Source organism: Lissotriton vulgaris, chromosome 5 (genome assembly GCF_964263255.1).
Source record: "Lissotriton vulgaris chromosome 5, aLisVul1.2, whole genome shotgun sequence".
Taxonomy (NCBI): domain Eukaryota; kingdom Metazoa; phylum Chordata; class Amphibia; order Caudata; family Salamandridae; genus Lissotriton; species Lissotriton vulgaris.
This window is the reverse complement of record NC_141693.1, coordinates 1,790,958,047-1,790,974,476: the sequence shown is the minus strand read 5'-3', so window position 1 is coordinate 1,790,974,476 and position 16,430 is coordinate 1,790,958,047.

The following is a 16,430-nucleotide window of genomic DNA, read 5'->3' as shown; positions in this document are numbered from 1 at the left end:
TAAATGTATTGAATATTTATTAAGTAATATTTGTTTAATTGGAATGTTATAGTGTTGAATGTGGAAAGTATTTTTTATGAATTAATTAATAATTTGTTGTTAATCATTTTTAACTAAATAATTGGCCATTAATTATGGTAATTGTGTAAATAATCTTAGGTGTGTGTTTCGGTATGTATAGGTGTAAATAGTGGGAAGTAATATATTTTTAAAGGATGATTCAATAATTAGCTGTTAATTTCAATAAATTAATTCGTCATTAATTATGGTAATTGTGTAATTAATTTTAGGTGTGGGTTGTGGTGAATATAGGTGTAAATGGTGGGAAGGGTGGGAAGTAGTTTATTTTTAATTGATGAATTAATAATTCGTTGTTAATTAGTTTAAATTAATGAATTAGTAATAATTATGGTAATTGTGTAGTTAATTTTAGGTGTGTGTTGTGTTTAGTAATTTATTTTTAAATGATGAATTAATAATTAGTTGTTAATTAATTTTGATTAATTAATAAGAAAATAAATATGGTAATTGTGTAATTAGTTGTAGGTGTGTGTTGTGTATATTATAGTTGTGAGAAAGTGGCTCTCTATACACTGGAACAGAATAAGGTACAGTGTGTATAGTGTCCACAAACCCCAGAGGTTAAGGCCGGGTGTGACCTTACTCTCTAAAGTGGTAGCTTGGTCGAGCAGTAAGGCAGTACCAGAGGACAGTGTAAAGCATTTGTTGCACACACTCAGTCAGCAAAAGGTTTCACACACTCAAAGACTGAACTCCAGGCCAATTGTTTTTATATCAAGACATATAGTTGTTTTATTTCTAGAACCAACAGGTATCAAAATGTGCTGTTCTCCATATGAGAGGTCTCAGATGAGTACTTTCCAGAAAGCCAATTAACTTTGTAAATACAATAGGTACAGGGGTTGCAGTAGGCAACACAATTCTACACACAATTTAGCATTGAGCATAAAGGATTTCCTTATATAACCACAGTTGATTACTTTGTAGATTACTTTGGTTATTCCAGGACTGGCTCCACGGTTCAGTCCTGGGGTCTAAGCTGAAAACAATTTAGCAAAAACGTTTTAGGTATTGTAGTGATTTTTCAGGAATAAAAAGCTATTTTAAAAGTTCACACTTAAAAACTTTTCAACAGAAATCTGGCAATGTTATCCAATGGAAGAAAATTCAGGTTGCAGCTAAAGTACGATCTTGTTACTTTTGTAATCCAGTACTGGGCTCCTGGGGCCAGCACTGGGGTCTCAACTTAAAACAGGTAAGTAATTATGTTTCAGTATTTCGTATGATTTTTAAAGAAAATTTCTAGTTTTCAAAAGTAGACAAGAAATTTCATAGAAAAGCAGACAATGGATTCCTATGGAGAAAATACAAGTTACTAGTAAACACGCTAGGGATTACTTTTGCGGTTCAGTACTGGGCTACAGGGTAGAGTACTGGCTCCTCTCCTGATCACAGGTGAGTATTTCAGAATTCGGATGATTTTATATGAATATTTAACATTTACAAAAGTAGACAGAAGATTTTTCGAGTCAAACCAGTCAATGTTATTCAATAGCAGGTAAGTGAGTTACCGGTTACCTGGTAAGTACTCAACTGGTGAAGTTGTGGTTCTGGGCATGGACTCAGGGATTCCCCCAGGGTCAGGTAAGCACAGTTGGTACACCCTCAGCGGCACAGGGGCGGCCGGGTGCAGAGGTAGTTAGGCCCAATGTTATCCAATGAGAGGCAGGGGGCCTTCGGTTGGTGGCTGCTGGCTAGCAGGCCACGCGGCTGTGGGAGCTGGGCTCCGGGTCACTTACTCAGGGCAAATAGGGAAGTAGGATAGGACAAAGGTTGCACTCCCAGGGGCACTCGGGCGGCAGGGTGCAGAGTACTTTTGAGCCGTCGGGGCTGAATGTTATTCAAAGAGGATCTTGAAAAGGGAACAAAGGCTGCAGGCTCGAGGACGGGGGATCTTCTGGAGCGACCAACACTTCGAGAGGTAAGTTGGGATCTTGGAGGATAGGTAGGGACCCAGGAGTTTGGCACAGAGGGCCGTGGGGCGCCGGGTGCAGGGGTGTCTTTTGATGTCGGGAAATCTTACCCCCTGCTGGTCGCTGTCGGAGGGGTCCTTTGTCCTGAGGCTGCAGGGGTCGTCGAGGAGGGTCCTTGGGCACTGGATTCCAGGTCAGAATGGCTGGGGGGACATCCTCGGGGTCTTGATTCACTCCGGCACAGGCCAGGCTTGGCGGGTGCAGAGGGTGCAGGGTTCGCAGTTTCCGGCTGATGACAGGGCTTGTTACTTACTTTGAGCAGTACCACTGCTCGTGGGAGACCCAGGTAGTCAGAGTCACAAGGCAGTCAGGTCCTCCAGGGTTTTTGAGGTTGCTGACTACTGGAGATGCCGGGGTTTAACAGGAGCAGTTTCGAGGGTCGAGAGACCGGTAGGGCTGGGGCCAAATCAGTTGGTGTCTTCCACTTTTTAGCAGCTGCACGCAGGTCTTTGTGTTCCTTGATCTTCTTTCTTGTATCGTAATCTGGATCTGAAGAAGGAAGGTTCAGGGAGCCCCTAAATACCGAATTTAGGGGTGTTACAGGTAGGGCATGGGTAGGGACCAATAGGTCCCTTTCCTGGGGTGGGTAAATTACCTAGCCTGCTCCTCTCCTGTGGGAGGGGGGCAGGAACCTAGATGTGATTGGGCAGGGCTCCCCATCTTCAAGATGGCCGGAGCACGGGGTCGTGCTTCACCTTGTCTCCCCCACCTGAGGGGTGACCCCCCCTTCCTGACGTAGTTTTTCCTGCCAGTCTTCCCGCCAGAGTGGTGGTAAGAACTGGCGTGGGCCAGTTGCTGGGTACAGCATATGGTATGGAGAAGCTCACAGAGGTGGCATGCCTTTGAAGCTTCCCCTGCCCATCCTGGGGGAGGAGACCTAGCACCTCGCCCAGGATGTGCATTGTTGCAGGCCCAGGAGAGTGGGGGGATCTCCACCCAGGGGTCCAGCAACATGTCAGCTGTGTGGCAGCCTCCCAGCCCAGACGTGGATTGTAGGTTAGATTTTCAGGGAGCAAATTTTACATGAAATCCCACACTGGCATCAGTGCAGGTTTAATGTGCTGAGAAGTTTGGTACCAAACTTGTCAGTCTTCAGTGTGGCCATTATGGTGCTGTGGAGTTCGTAATGACAACCTCCAAGCACCATATACTCTCAATGGCATCACTGCACTTACAGTGCCCAGGGATGGCCCTAGGTACTGTAGGGGCACAGGGCTCATGCACCTGTGCCCACACCTCTGGCATAGGGCACCCAGCTAGAGGGGTGACTGAAGTATGCCAGGGCAGTGGGTTCTTTGGGCATGGCACACAGGGATGTGTGCCATGTCGCCTCTTTGTTTAGTTCTGTACCTCGACACTCAGCTGGCAAAGGCAGTGTGTGGGTGTCAGGGTAGAGGGCCCCTGAGGGTGGCACAATAAGTGCTGCAGTCTTCAGGGGTCTTCTCTAGTCACCATGCCCTTGGTACCTAGGGTACCATTTACTAGGGGCTGATAGGTGGTCAGAGATCTTGAAAAGGGAACAAAGGCTGCAGGCTCGAGGACGGGGGATCTTCTGGAGCGACCAACACTTCGAGAGGTAAGTTGGGATCTTGGAGGATAGGTAGGGACCCAGGAGTTTGGCACAGAGGGCCGTGGGGCGCCGGGTGCAGGGGTGTCTTTTGATGTCGGGAAATCTTACCCCCTGCTGGTCGCTGTCGGAGGGGTCCTTTGTCCTGAGGCTGCAGGGGTCGTCGAGGAGGGTCCTTGGGCACTGGATTCCAGGTCAGAATGGCTGGGGGGACATCCTCGGGGTCTTGATTCACTCCGGCACAGGCCAGGCTTGGCGGGTGCAGAGGGTGCAGGGTTCGCAGTTTCCGGCTGATGACAGGGCTTGTTACTTACTTTGAGCAGTACCACTGCTCGTGGGAGACCCAGGTAGTCAGAGTCACAAGGCAGTCAGGTCCTCCAGGGTTTTTGAGGTTGCTGACTACTGGAGATGCCGGGGTTTAACAGGAGCAGTTTCGAGGGTCGAGAGACCGGTAGGGCTGGGGCCAAATCAGTTGGTGTCTTCCACTTTTTAGCAGCTGCACGCAGGTCTTTGTGTTCCTTGATCTTCTTTCTTGTATCGTAATCTGGATCTGAAGAAGGAAGGTTCAGGGAGCCCCTAAATACCGAATTTAGGGGTGTTACAGGTAGGGCATGGGTAGGGACCAATAGGTCCCTTTCCTGGGGTGGGTAAATTACCTAGCCTGCTCCTCTCCTGTGGGAGGGGGGCAGGAACCTAGATGTGATTGGGCAGGGCTCCCCATCTTCAAGATGGCCGGAGCACGGGGTCGTGCTTCACCTTGTCTCCCCCACCTGAGGGGTGACCCCCCCTTCCTGACGTAGTTTTTCCTGCCAGTCTTCCCGCCAGAGTGGTGGTAAGAACTGGCGTGGGCCAGTTGCTGGGTACAGCATATGGTATGGAGAAGCTCACAGAGGTGGCATGCCATTGAAGCTTCCCCTGCCCATCCTGGGGGAGGAGACCTAGCACCTCGCCCAGGATGTGCATTGTTGCAGGCCCAGGAGAGTGGGGGGATCTCCACCCAGGGGTCCAGCAACATGTCGGCTGTGTGGCAGCCTCCCAGCCCAGACGTGGATTGTAGGTTAGATTTTCAGGGAGCAAATTTTACATGAAATCCCACACTGGCATCAGTGCAGGTTTAATGTGCTGAGAAGTTTGGTACCAAACTTGTCAGTCTTCAGTGTGGCCATTATGGTGCTGTGGAGTTCGTAATGACAACCTCCAAGCACCATATACTCTCAATGGCATCACTGCACTTACAGTGCCCAGGGATGGCCCTAGGTACTGTAGGGGCACAGGGCTCATGCACCTGTGCCCACACCTCTGGCATAGGGCACCCAGCTAGAGGGGTGACTGAAGTATGCCAGGGCAGTGGGTTCTTTGGGCATGGCACACAGGGATGTGTGCCATGTCGCCTCTTTGTTTAGTTCTGTACCTCGACACTCAGCTGGCAAAGGCAGTGTGTGGGTGTCAGGGTAGAGGGCCCCTGAGGGTGGCACAATAAGTGCTGCAGTCTTCAGGGGTCTTCTCTAGTCACCATGCCCTTGGTACCTAGGGTACCATTTACTAGGGGCTGATAGGTGGTCAGAGATGCCAATCGGGTTTTAGTTTCAACACAGTTTTAGGGAGGGAACACAGACCCTGGGTACCTGGTTGGCAGGAACCCAGGGCACACTCAGTCAAAGCACATCAGCAGTTCAGAAAAAAGTGGGGGCATACCAAGGCAAGAAAGATGGCACTGTCTCTCAATAGTGTTAAAGCATGTGTGTTCAATTAATTCTTTGTATTTTTTATTAATAATAATTTTCTTGATTATTAATGATGTCAATTATGGAAATACATTTAAATACAACTAAGGGGTCCATTAGGATGTAGGGCGGTGGCACCACTGCGGTGCTGGTGGTGCGGAAAAATGAATTTTTCCATCCGCGAGCAGCAGAACTCACGTCCGCCATATTAGTATGGCCAAACATAGGCCAATTCCAGTCTGCCGCGGAGCGACGCGCACTGCCATCACAGTGCGCCCGCCACCGTGGCAGTGTGAGCCAATGAGGACTCACCGCCGTGCGGAATGACGTCCGCCTGCTCCACAAATTAGGATGCCCCAAACAAGCAGATCCACAGCAGCGGAAACACCGCACAACCAGAGACGGCGGAAGCTTGACAGCGGAGCGCGAAACCAGAATCCTGGTGCACACCACCCGGTCACGACCGCCATTGACCCTGCCCTACACGTGTTCCTGGTGCTGTACCTGCTACATCACCAGCAACTCCTGGACCGCCGCGGACATCGCCGCAGGTGCACAAATACACAAATACAACACACAACACACTGGCTGACACAGGGTCCAAATCCACATCAGACACCCTGCTGGGGACAGGAACACTTCCACAAGGGCACCCACACATGACCCACCTGCCAGCAAGACACCCCTCTGCAACCCTGACCCACATCTTCTGTGATCATGCAGCAATGTCCCGGTCACGTCACTGCAGCGGTGAACACAGGGGATACATGCGCACAATGCAGGAGGCAGGGCCAGTCCAAGTCATGGGCAGGGCACAGACACCCCAGGGCCACACCTCCTCCCACCACACATTAGCACACCCCATGAAGGAACATGCCATGTGCCCATCCTGTGCACACCCATGTACAACAAGAAGCTAGGTCAAACCACACCCTACACCACACAAAAAACAACCAGGGAGACAGCCAAAGCAGGAGTGGCTGCACAGGAACACACAACACACAGCACAGTAGCACAGGGCCAGGGAAACACACACACCACCACACACATGGAAACAAACATGAGTACAAGCACCAAATGAACACATACAAGGTACAAACATACAAATGGACACACAGCCTGCATAGTCACACATGCATACCACAGACTGACACACAGACACATACACCAAATGCCAACAGCAATGGAGCACAACAAATAGGAAAGCCTAAGTGGAATACACACAAATGGAAGGCCATGGAGACACATAACAAGCATGTGCACATCACATGCAAGACAAGGAACACAGAACACCCCCTCAGACCATCAAACCACACATCACTGGTACAGTCAGTGAAGTCAAACCACAGGCACCACAGTGCACCAACATAGGGAGACAGGAAGGTAAACCAGGCAAAGGCACAAGGAACAAAGGAAGGCCTGGAAGTCAAACTGGGAACAGCCACGTGTGCATACAACCACCTCACAGGAGTACAACAGCAGCACAACACTCAGGGCCCATTGACACACTCCATGAATGCTTTTTGGGCCTTACTTTTCCCTGACGGGCTTTTGTCTTTGCATTCTTGGTTGGCTTTGCTCTTCTCTGGGGATGGTGTCTGCGGGCGGGCCTGCTTGGATTGTTTCCACTGGGTGCTTTGTGTGCTATATCGTGACTGTGACGCATGTGAACCTTGGCCACTATCATGCGACGTGGCCACTAACTGGTGGGTGGACAAAGGCCCTGGAGCAGGAATGGGAGTATTTGCCTGTTGAAGGGCAGACGTCACTGTGGAGGACAAAGCCTGGACAGTATGGTACAGCCCACCCACATCGGAGTGTATGCCCTCCATGTAGGCAACCACCTGGGGTAATTTTTTGTCATGATCAGTGAAGGCATTGAGTAGAGCTGTCTGGCCCACACAAAGCTGGCGCAGAAGCTCAACAGACTCAGCACTGAGGGCAGCAGGGGGGACAGGTGCAGGGGCAGCGGTGCCAGGTGTGAATGAAACTCATCCCCTCTTACTGACATGGACACGGGCAGCACCAGAGGAAGTGGCTGGGAGGGTGGGCACTGGCCGCTGTGTGGTAGAAGATGATACAGAGTCTCCATTCCCTGTGCCCGCCAACATGGATGCATCCCCGCTGGCATCAGATGACGAGGTACTTTGTGTCTCAGGCAGGGATTCCTCCTGCATACTCCAGTCCCCCTCTGAGGAGCTGGTGACATCCGTGTCACTGGGCTCCTGTGCAGCTGTAGTGCTAGTCTCACCCCCACTAGTGTCCGGCTCCTGTCCCTCCGTGACCACTGGTGAATCTGCATGAGAGAGAGAGATGCAGGGTCAGGTTAGTGGCAGCAACAGGACAAAGCAATGCAATCAATACAGTACAAAAGAAGTCCAAATTTGCTGTTGCACACCACACTCTGTAATCACATTGTGGCAACTCACTACATAGACCCCAACAGTGCATGTAACCCTGATTATCTGTCATGACTGAGCCATGTTAAGGCCACACAGCACAACACCCTGCCTGTGGCTGAAGTCTACCAGTCACACAACGTGCTCTTCCCACACCTACGGACATGATGGGGGCAAACCACTTGACAGACCTGGATGGAACAGTAGGGGACAACCCAGACACTGATTACAACATGATAGTCCACAATGGCAAAGAGCCCATGCAAACCACCATGTTGCACTCTGGGGCCCAAAGAGTAGTGCACATTGTTTTCAGATGTTTAGGCCTCAACATTCATGGTGCATGCAATGGACGCATTGATGAGGTCACACTCAGATTGTGAACACTGATGTTCACTCCCAATTTGATTCCCCCGACTACCCCAATGCTGAAGAAAGTTGAAGAGCACAACTCAGACTGCAATGGTAATGCACAGCATGGAGGTTTACTTTCGTAAGAACAGTTTGGGCAAACGCATGACACTGGCACCCAGCACAGTAGCCACTTACATGATACCGCACCACTCCAGCAAAATCACGTTGGCCAGCGCTGGCTCAGGCCCTGTCCACATGCAGCGGCTCCCAGCCAAAGTCACCCTCACCAAATACTCACCCCTGCCTTGCTGCTGATGCTCCTTCAGATGTACATCCAGCTCAGGATGAGTCACCGCCAAGTTGTGGCCCATCAGTGGTGTCATGCTGCGCCATGAAAACCTTCCAGTGTGAGGAAGCAGCCCCAAGGTCATCTCTGCCATGTTCTTTGCCAGCCGGCTGATGACGTTCCACCTCCTGTGGCAGTGGATGCGCCATCAGTTAGATACCCCCAGAGATCGCAGCCTTGCTGCAATGGCCCTCCACACAGCCTTACGCTGGTGTACCTTGAGCTGCAGGCATGAGAGACAAGAGGGGGAAATGATCAGTGACACAGTGTCATGTACCAACATCTATCAGTACAGTAGCAAGACACAAACTCATTACAAAATCTACTATCGGTCCATCCCACACTGGGGTACATCTCACATGGGCACTCTGCATGGGCTAAGCTGATGGGATTGCACGCAGTTGTGAGTGGGTACATAGTCCTTGCACATCTCACACATATGGACCACGGCAACGCCCTCTACGCCGGTACCACCGCCAAGCTCCAGAAGAGACTCCAGCGGATCCAGAACGCCTCAGCCAGACTCATCCTCGACATCCCACGAACCAGCCACATCTCCGGACATCTGAGAGACCTGCACAGGCTCCCCGTCAACAAAAGAATCACCTTCCGCCTCCTCACCCACGCACACAAAGCCCTACACGACCAAGGCCCGAGCTACCTCAACAGCCGAATCAACTTCTACGCTCCCAAACGCCACCTCCGATCAGCCAACCACGCCCTCGCCTCCGTCCCCCGCATCCGAAGAGCGACTACAGGAGGAAGGTCCTTCTCCTACCTGGCCGCCAAGACCTGGAACTCCCTCCCGACCGACCTGCGCCTGACCCAAGACCACCTCTCCTTCAGGAAGAAGCTGAAGACCTGGCTGTTCGAGCAGTAGCGGCACCCCCCCCACCCCCAGCGCCTTGAGACCCTACGGGTATGTAGTGCGCTCTATAAATGTCATTGATTGATTGATTGATATGCAGGATGCCAGCACTGAACCCCCTTTGTGGCTTGCACACATCTCCAGTCCATTACATGTCTGGGAACCACATACATCACATATCAACCTGTGTCTGGGGGTGGACTCACTGTGTGCAAGACTGTGCAGCATTCAATGTCCATGCCCTGTGAATATCGCAGTATGTCATATTTGTGGCAACGAGGGACATGGACTCACAAACAAAATATTGATCCACACAAGTCTGGTTGTGTGCAATCTACAAGTCTGAGATGGTGCATAGCTGGATTTGACCGTCAAAAGCACAATAGTGAGGATACAGTGAGTGAAGTGATGTGACCTCGTCTTGGTGGGGGGCACTGTGCTGAGCATCTGGGCTCACACTGGGATGGACAACAGGGGCACACACAGCCATTCAGCCAAGCAATCACTGTCCTGGCAGCTGCATGACCAACATACTGCGTCACTGTATGGCTGACACTTCACTCATACCTACAACTGCAGGCAGGTAGACCTGTGACATTTGTACACACACTCCTTCCCCCTGGAGACTGCATGTTTGTCAGTGCATGACACAACCCCACACCCCCAGGCATATACTGCATCAATCTAACTATGTGTGTGCCCCCCTGCCCTACACCTCCGCTTCTGAGGATTTACCAGGACATTTGGGACACCATAGAGCCTTGGGTACTGTGCGAGCACCTCATCCACCAGGACCTCCAGCTCCTCGCTGCTGAATGGACTGGCACGGATCTTCTCTGTCCTTGCCATCCCTGTGGACATGGAACACCTGTGGTGGAATTGAGTGGTGAGGGGTCTCCGTCAGCAGTCCCTGGAGGCAGCAGCAGGTGAGGGGTCCTGACAGCAGTCCCTGGAGGCAGCAGCAGGTGAGGGGTCTGATGCAGCAGTCCCTGGAGGCAGCAGCAGATGAGGGGTCTCAGGCAGCAGTCCCTGGAGGCAGCAGCAGGTGAGAGGTCTGAGGTAGCAGCAGGTGAGGGGTCTCAGGCAGCAGTCCCTGGAGGCAGCAGCAGATGAGGGGTCTCAGGCAGCAGTCCCTGGAGGCAGCAGCAGGTGAGAGGTCTCAGGCAGCAGTCCCTGGAGACAGCAGCAGCAGGTCAGGGGTCTCTGGCAGCAGGCTCCGTGAGCAGTGGAAATGTGAGTCTCCCTCCCAGACATATATAGCCCCCTGGGGTCGTTCCAAAGATGCCAAACTGCAACAATTAGTTGTTCAGGTCTGCCTCATTCAAAAGCATCCAATGACCGCTTCCGTGGTGGCGGAGCACGCCTACCACGGTTTTCAAAATTGTATCATGCCACCGCAGTCATCGTTCCCATTGGCTCCAGGGCATGCTCCATGGCGGTGATACACTGCAGGGGCCCAGTGTGCTCTACCGCGATGGTGCATCTTTCAAAAGCATCTAATGACCGCCTCGCGGGGGCGGAGCATGCCTACCACAATTTTCAAAATTATATCACGCCACCACAGTCGTCATTCCCGTTGGCTCTAGGGCATGCTCCATGGTGGTGACACACCACCGTGGCCAGGCGGTAGCTACCACTATTTGGGTGGCGGAGCATGCCAACCGCCATTTGGGCATGTCTCCATGCCAATGACTACCGCACCTGTGTGAATGGGGTGTGCTGGTGACACACCTCTGGCGACAGGCGGTAGCTACCGCTATTTGGGTGGTGGAGCATGCCCACCGCCATTTGGGCATGTCTCCTTGCCAATGACTACCTCACCTGTTTGAATGGGGGGTGCTGGTGACACACCGCTGGGGACCAGCGGTAGCTACAGTGATTTGGGTGGCGGAGCATGCCAACCGCACCTGTGCGAATGGGGGGTGTCCTGTTGACCTACTGCCGGGACAGGCGGTAGCTACCGCAATTTGGGGTCGATACAATCACATGAGGCACCGTGATTTGGGTGGCGGAGCATGCCAACCGCACATGTGTGAATGGGGGATGCTGGTGACACACCGCTGGGGACAGGCGGTAGCTACCACGATTTGGGTGGCAGAGCATGGCAACTGCCATTTGGGCATGTCTCCATACCAATGACTACCGCACCTATGTGAATGGGGGTGCTGGTGACACACCGCTGGGGACAGGTGGTAGCTACCGCAATTTGGGTGGCAGAGCATGTCAACCGCCATTTGGGCATGACTCCATGACAATGGCTACCGCGCCTGTGTGAATGGGGGGTGCTGGTGACACATGGCTGGGGGCAGGCGGTAGCTACAGTGATTTGGGTGGGGGAGCATGCCAACCGCACCTGTGTGAATGGGGGGTGTCCTGTTGACACACCGCCGGGGACAGGCGGTAGCTACCGCAATTTGGGGTCGATACAATCACATGAGGCACCGTAATTTGGGTGGCGGAGCATGCCAACTGCAATTTGGGCATGTCTCTATGCCAATGACTACTGCACCTGTGTGAATAGGGGATGCCGGTGACACACCGCTGGGGACAGGCGGTAGCTACCGCGATTTGGGTGGCAGAGCATGCCAACCACCATTTGGGCATGTCTCCATACCAATGACTACCGCACCTATGTGAATGGGGGGTGATGGTGACACACTGCTGGGGACAGGTGGGAGCTACCATGATTTGGGTGGCAGAGCATGTCAACCGCCATTTGGGCATGACTCCATGCCAATGACTACCGCACCTGTGTGAATGGGGGATGCTGATGACACACTGCTGGCGACAAGCGGTAGCTATCGCGATTTGGGTGGCAGGGCATGCCAACCGCCATTTGGGCATGTCTCCATGCCAATGACTAATGCACCTGTGTGAATGGGGGTGCTGTTGACACACCGCCGGGGACAGGCAGTAGCTACCGCGATTTGGGGGACATCCATTGGAAATGGACATGGTGGACACTTCAACAGTGCACAGTGGCCACATGGTGAAGGACACAATGCCAATGTTCCATTGACTCCACGGGTGCCTACACATGCCATGGTTGTGTATGTGTGACGTAGATTGGTCTGTGGTCCCTCACATATCACAAATAAATCATATGGTCAATGAGGCAGGACAGTGTTGTAGTTGACTCTACAATGTGTACACATATCAATGTGTTGAGGTGCAGTGATGATCTCGGCAATGCTTGTCTCACTGTATGGTGTAGCTCTTCTGTCTGTTCATACACGCAATTGTCAGTTCACCGCCAACTGTGGTCATTGTGTTGTGGATGTGTGCCAAGTTTGAAAGATGCCTTGAAGTGTGACAGGTACTGCAGCTAAGTATGAGACAGTGGTGTTGATTTGTTACACATTGGCTGGATGCCATGCTCCCTGGCGTGCACATGTGAAATGTGGCCATATCACTCTGTGCATTCACATTGACCTTGTGTATTGTAAATAGAAAGGTGTGCACTTTGTTTAGCTCAAAAGTACACCTATGTAACGTGGTGTGTCACTCAATTATCAAGTCAGTCTTTGTTTTTGCTGTGTCATCCAGAACGTGATAGGCTGTGGCCATCTCAGGATGGATTTCATTGACCTGTGTCCACTTTCATCTCAACTAGGAGGAGGCCAAATCTGATTCGTTACTTGACAGTGCTGGAGGACATGGAGGATGTGGAGATCATTCGCAAATTCAGTCTTGATAGAGCCACCCTGAAAACCCTTTGTGATATGTTGGAGCCCCACCTGCAGCCTCGCCGGACGTATCCAACAGCTTTCACCCCAACTTATAAAGTGATGGCAGCAGTCCATTTTTTCGCCTCTGGATCGTTCCAGGAGACAGTGGCCAGCGCTGGTGGGATGTCTCAACCGATGTTCAGCATGCGTGATGTTCTGTCAGCCATGATGATATACAAGGATAGTTATATCCATTTCCCCAGGGGTGCTGAATTGCCAGCTGCGAAGGGGGACTTCTATCCCCTTGGGCAAATCCCCCATGTTGTTGGAGCCATTGATTGCACACATGTCGCTCTTGTGCCGCCACAGGCTAGTGAGCACATATTCCGCAATTACAAACATTAACACTACATTAACCCCTCCCACGCTCATGACAAGCTCAGCTCGTCATGACCGTTAGAACGCTGACACGCGGGGCTAATTTCCCTGCTTTGCTGGGCGTTCTAAGGAACGGGCATGGTCTTGAAGAGCTCAGCTCGTCATGAGCACACGAGAAACGTGGCTCATGACGAGCCGAGCTTGTCCTGAGCACCGGGGCGCTGTGTGCGCCCCCCTCCCCCAGCACAGCGGGGGAATTGGCCCCGCAGCGAAGGGGTTAATGTGCAAGTGGTGTGCCTGGCAGATATGATCATCTCACATGTGTGTGCCAGATTCCCCGGCTCAGCCCATGACTCATACATCCCGTGGAACAGCATTGTGCCCCATCTGATGGCTATTCTGCTTCCAGAGCGTGCATGGATTGTGGGTGAGTATGCCTGCTGTATGGCGTGCTGGGTGTGTGACCTGCTGCCCTCTGCCTGTGCAACATTGCAGTGTCTATTTGTCATACCTAGGTGACTCTGCATATACCAACCGTCCATGGCTACTGAGCCCACTGCGGAATCCCAGGACACCGGCTGATATCAGATACAATGAGGTCCATGGGAGGACACGTCGTGTGGTGGAGCGTACTTTTTGTCTGCTGAAGTCACGTTTCCGCTGCCTGGACAAAACCGGAGGTGCACTGGCATACTCGCCCAGGAAGGTGTGTCAGATCGTACTGCATGCTCCACAAACTGGCCATTCGCAAGGGGATTCCCCTGCTCCAGGATGATGATGAGGACCCAGGGCCAAGGACAGTGGAGAGGAGTAAATTGGCAACATGCGTCAACAGCTCATCACCCGCTACTTCACTTGAAGGTGGGTGACGAAGTACAACATACCCATTGTCTGGTGATCTTGCTGTTGTCGTGAAGAGCTATGTGCGAATAGTGAAAACTGCTAGTTGTCAACTCAGCTGTGGGTGGATATGTTACTGTGACATGTCATCTGTGAACGCATATGGGACTTGTATGTTGACACTTGTTGCCCATGTTGGCTTATGTAGATGGTAAGTGTTGTGTAATGTCTGTGATGCCACACTCACACCAGTGATTGTTGTTCTGTTGTGTTTCCCTAGGTGCCTTGAACTTTTCCTTGCCTACATACAGTACATAATCCTGATACATTATGGACATTTTGAAGACTGTACATCCTGTACTAAAGACAAAGCTGACACAAAAAATAGTTTGTAGGTATTTTATTTACGAAGTTGACATGTGAGGGGGTGCAATTTTACAAAGAGGTGGTGGTGGTGTAGTGAGTTGACAGTCATGGTAAATGAGATGAAAGAGTAGACACCACATTGATGTGGTGACCCAGTCCAACAGGTAGATGCCATTCACAAGGCAGTGTGGTCCAAACAGTCAATGCAGTGGGGAAGAGGGTTGCCATCAGGGCTGGCTCTATGACTGGCATTTGGCAGGTGCTTTGCCTCCTTAGACTCCCAGACTCTTCTTAGGACAGCCCCTTGGTCGCTTGGCTGGGGTGGGCCCTGCTGTGGTGCCAGCGGCATCTGAGGACTCACCCCTCTCTGTGGCCGCCGCCGCAGGGGAGGATGGTGAACTGTCATCCTACGGCAAAACAGAGGGGGGTAGACCAGGCTACCAAACAGTTGTGGTTCCACTCTGACTATCTCATTTACCATGACTGACAACTCTCTCTCTGTGAATTTGAGCATTTCATGTGTGGACATGGTGTGTAGTATGCTAAGTGTTTGTGGGTGCAGGGGTGTGGGTGGTAGGTGTGGTAGTGGTGTGTGAGGTGTGTTATGTGCTGGGGTTGTTGGTGCTGGTGTGATAATGGAGGTGATGTGTGTGTGCTGTGTTCTTTTGCCTCTCCTCTCAGATCTGGTGAATGCCCTTTTCTTCTGGAGTGTTGAAAAGGATTGTGGTCAGGTTTTATACTCTGCTCTGTGGGTGTGTCCAAATGGGGTATTCATGTCAGGTGTGTTGTGGGTGTTGTTCTGGGTTTCTGTTTGTCACGTGTTTGTTTCATTGGGGTGTTTTGTGTTTTGGGGGCATGGCTACTTTGATTTGTGCAATGTTTGGCATTCTTGTGGGGTTTTTGCATTGTCCGCCAAGTTTTCTACGGATCATCCGCAGCGGTGGCTATGCTGCAGCTCTTCCGCTGGCTCGCCAATTCATTCCAGTGTGTGACCGCGGCGGTCGGAAACAGCGGATCGTTACGGGGGACCATCGGGGATATCCTAATTTCCCGTGCGGTGTCTCCGCTATGCTTGCGGCGGGTTGCTGATTTTCCACAGCGTTTCCGACAGCCGCAGTCGGATTTTGGTCATCACTGCCCGCGATGGGCGACTTTTCTTGGGCCGGTTCCATCGCGGTCGGTCTTTTTTGGCGGTTGATCCTAATTTGACCGCCGGTTTTTCCGCAGTCCCGGCGGGCGGTTCATTTCCGCTTCCATGACGGTCAGGGTGATTTTCCGACCGCCATCCTGATGAGCCCCTATGCGTTTTTTATTTGTGTGGTGTTATAGGGTAGGAAATAAAATAAAACAATTATGTTTTACATAATTTTTTGCTTGTTAATATTTGCTCCTTTTAAATAATAATTGTTTTTAATTGTATTTATTAATTTATCTTATATAATATTTGAAGCTTTTTGTTATATGTCATTCATATTATAATATGTGTTCGTTTTATGTGTTTAATATTTTTAAATGTATATCTGTTTGGTATTAATTTATTTTTATGATTTCTTACATTTGTTCTATTTTTAAATGTTATTAGTAATTTTTGTTTCTCTGCAATCCAGCACTTTCCCTATTGTTGCAATCACTGGAGTGGGAATAGTAATTTCTACCCCTCTGCTATCCACCACTTTCCCTACTGTTGCACCAACTGGAGTAGGAATAGTAATTTTTATACCTGTGCTATCCAGCATTTTTCCTACTGTTGCACTCACTGGAGTGGGAATAGTCATTTGTATGCCTCCACTATCCAGCACTTTCTCTACTGTTGCACTCACTGGAGTGGGAATAGTAATTATTACCCCTCCGCTATCCAGCACTTTC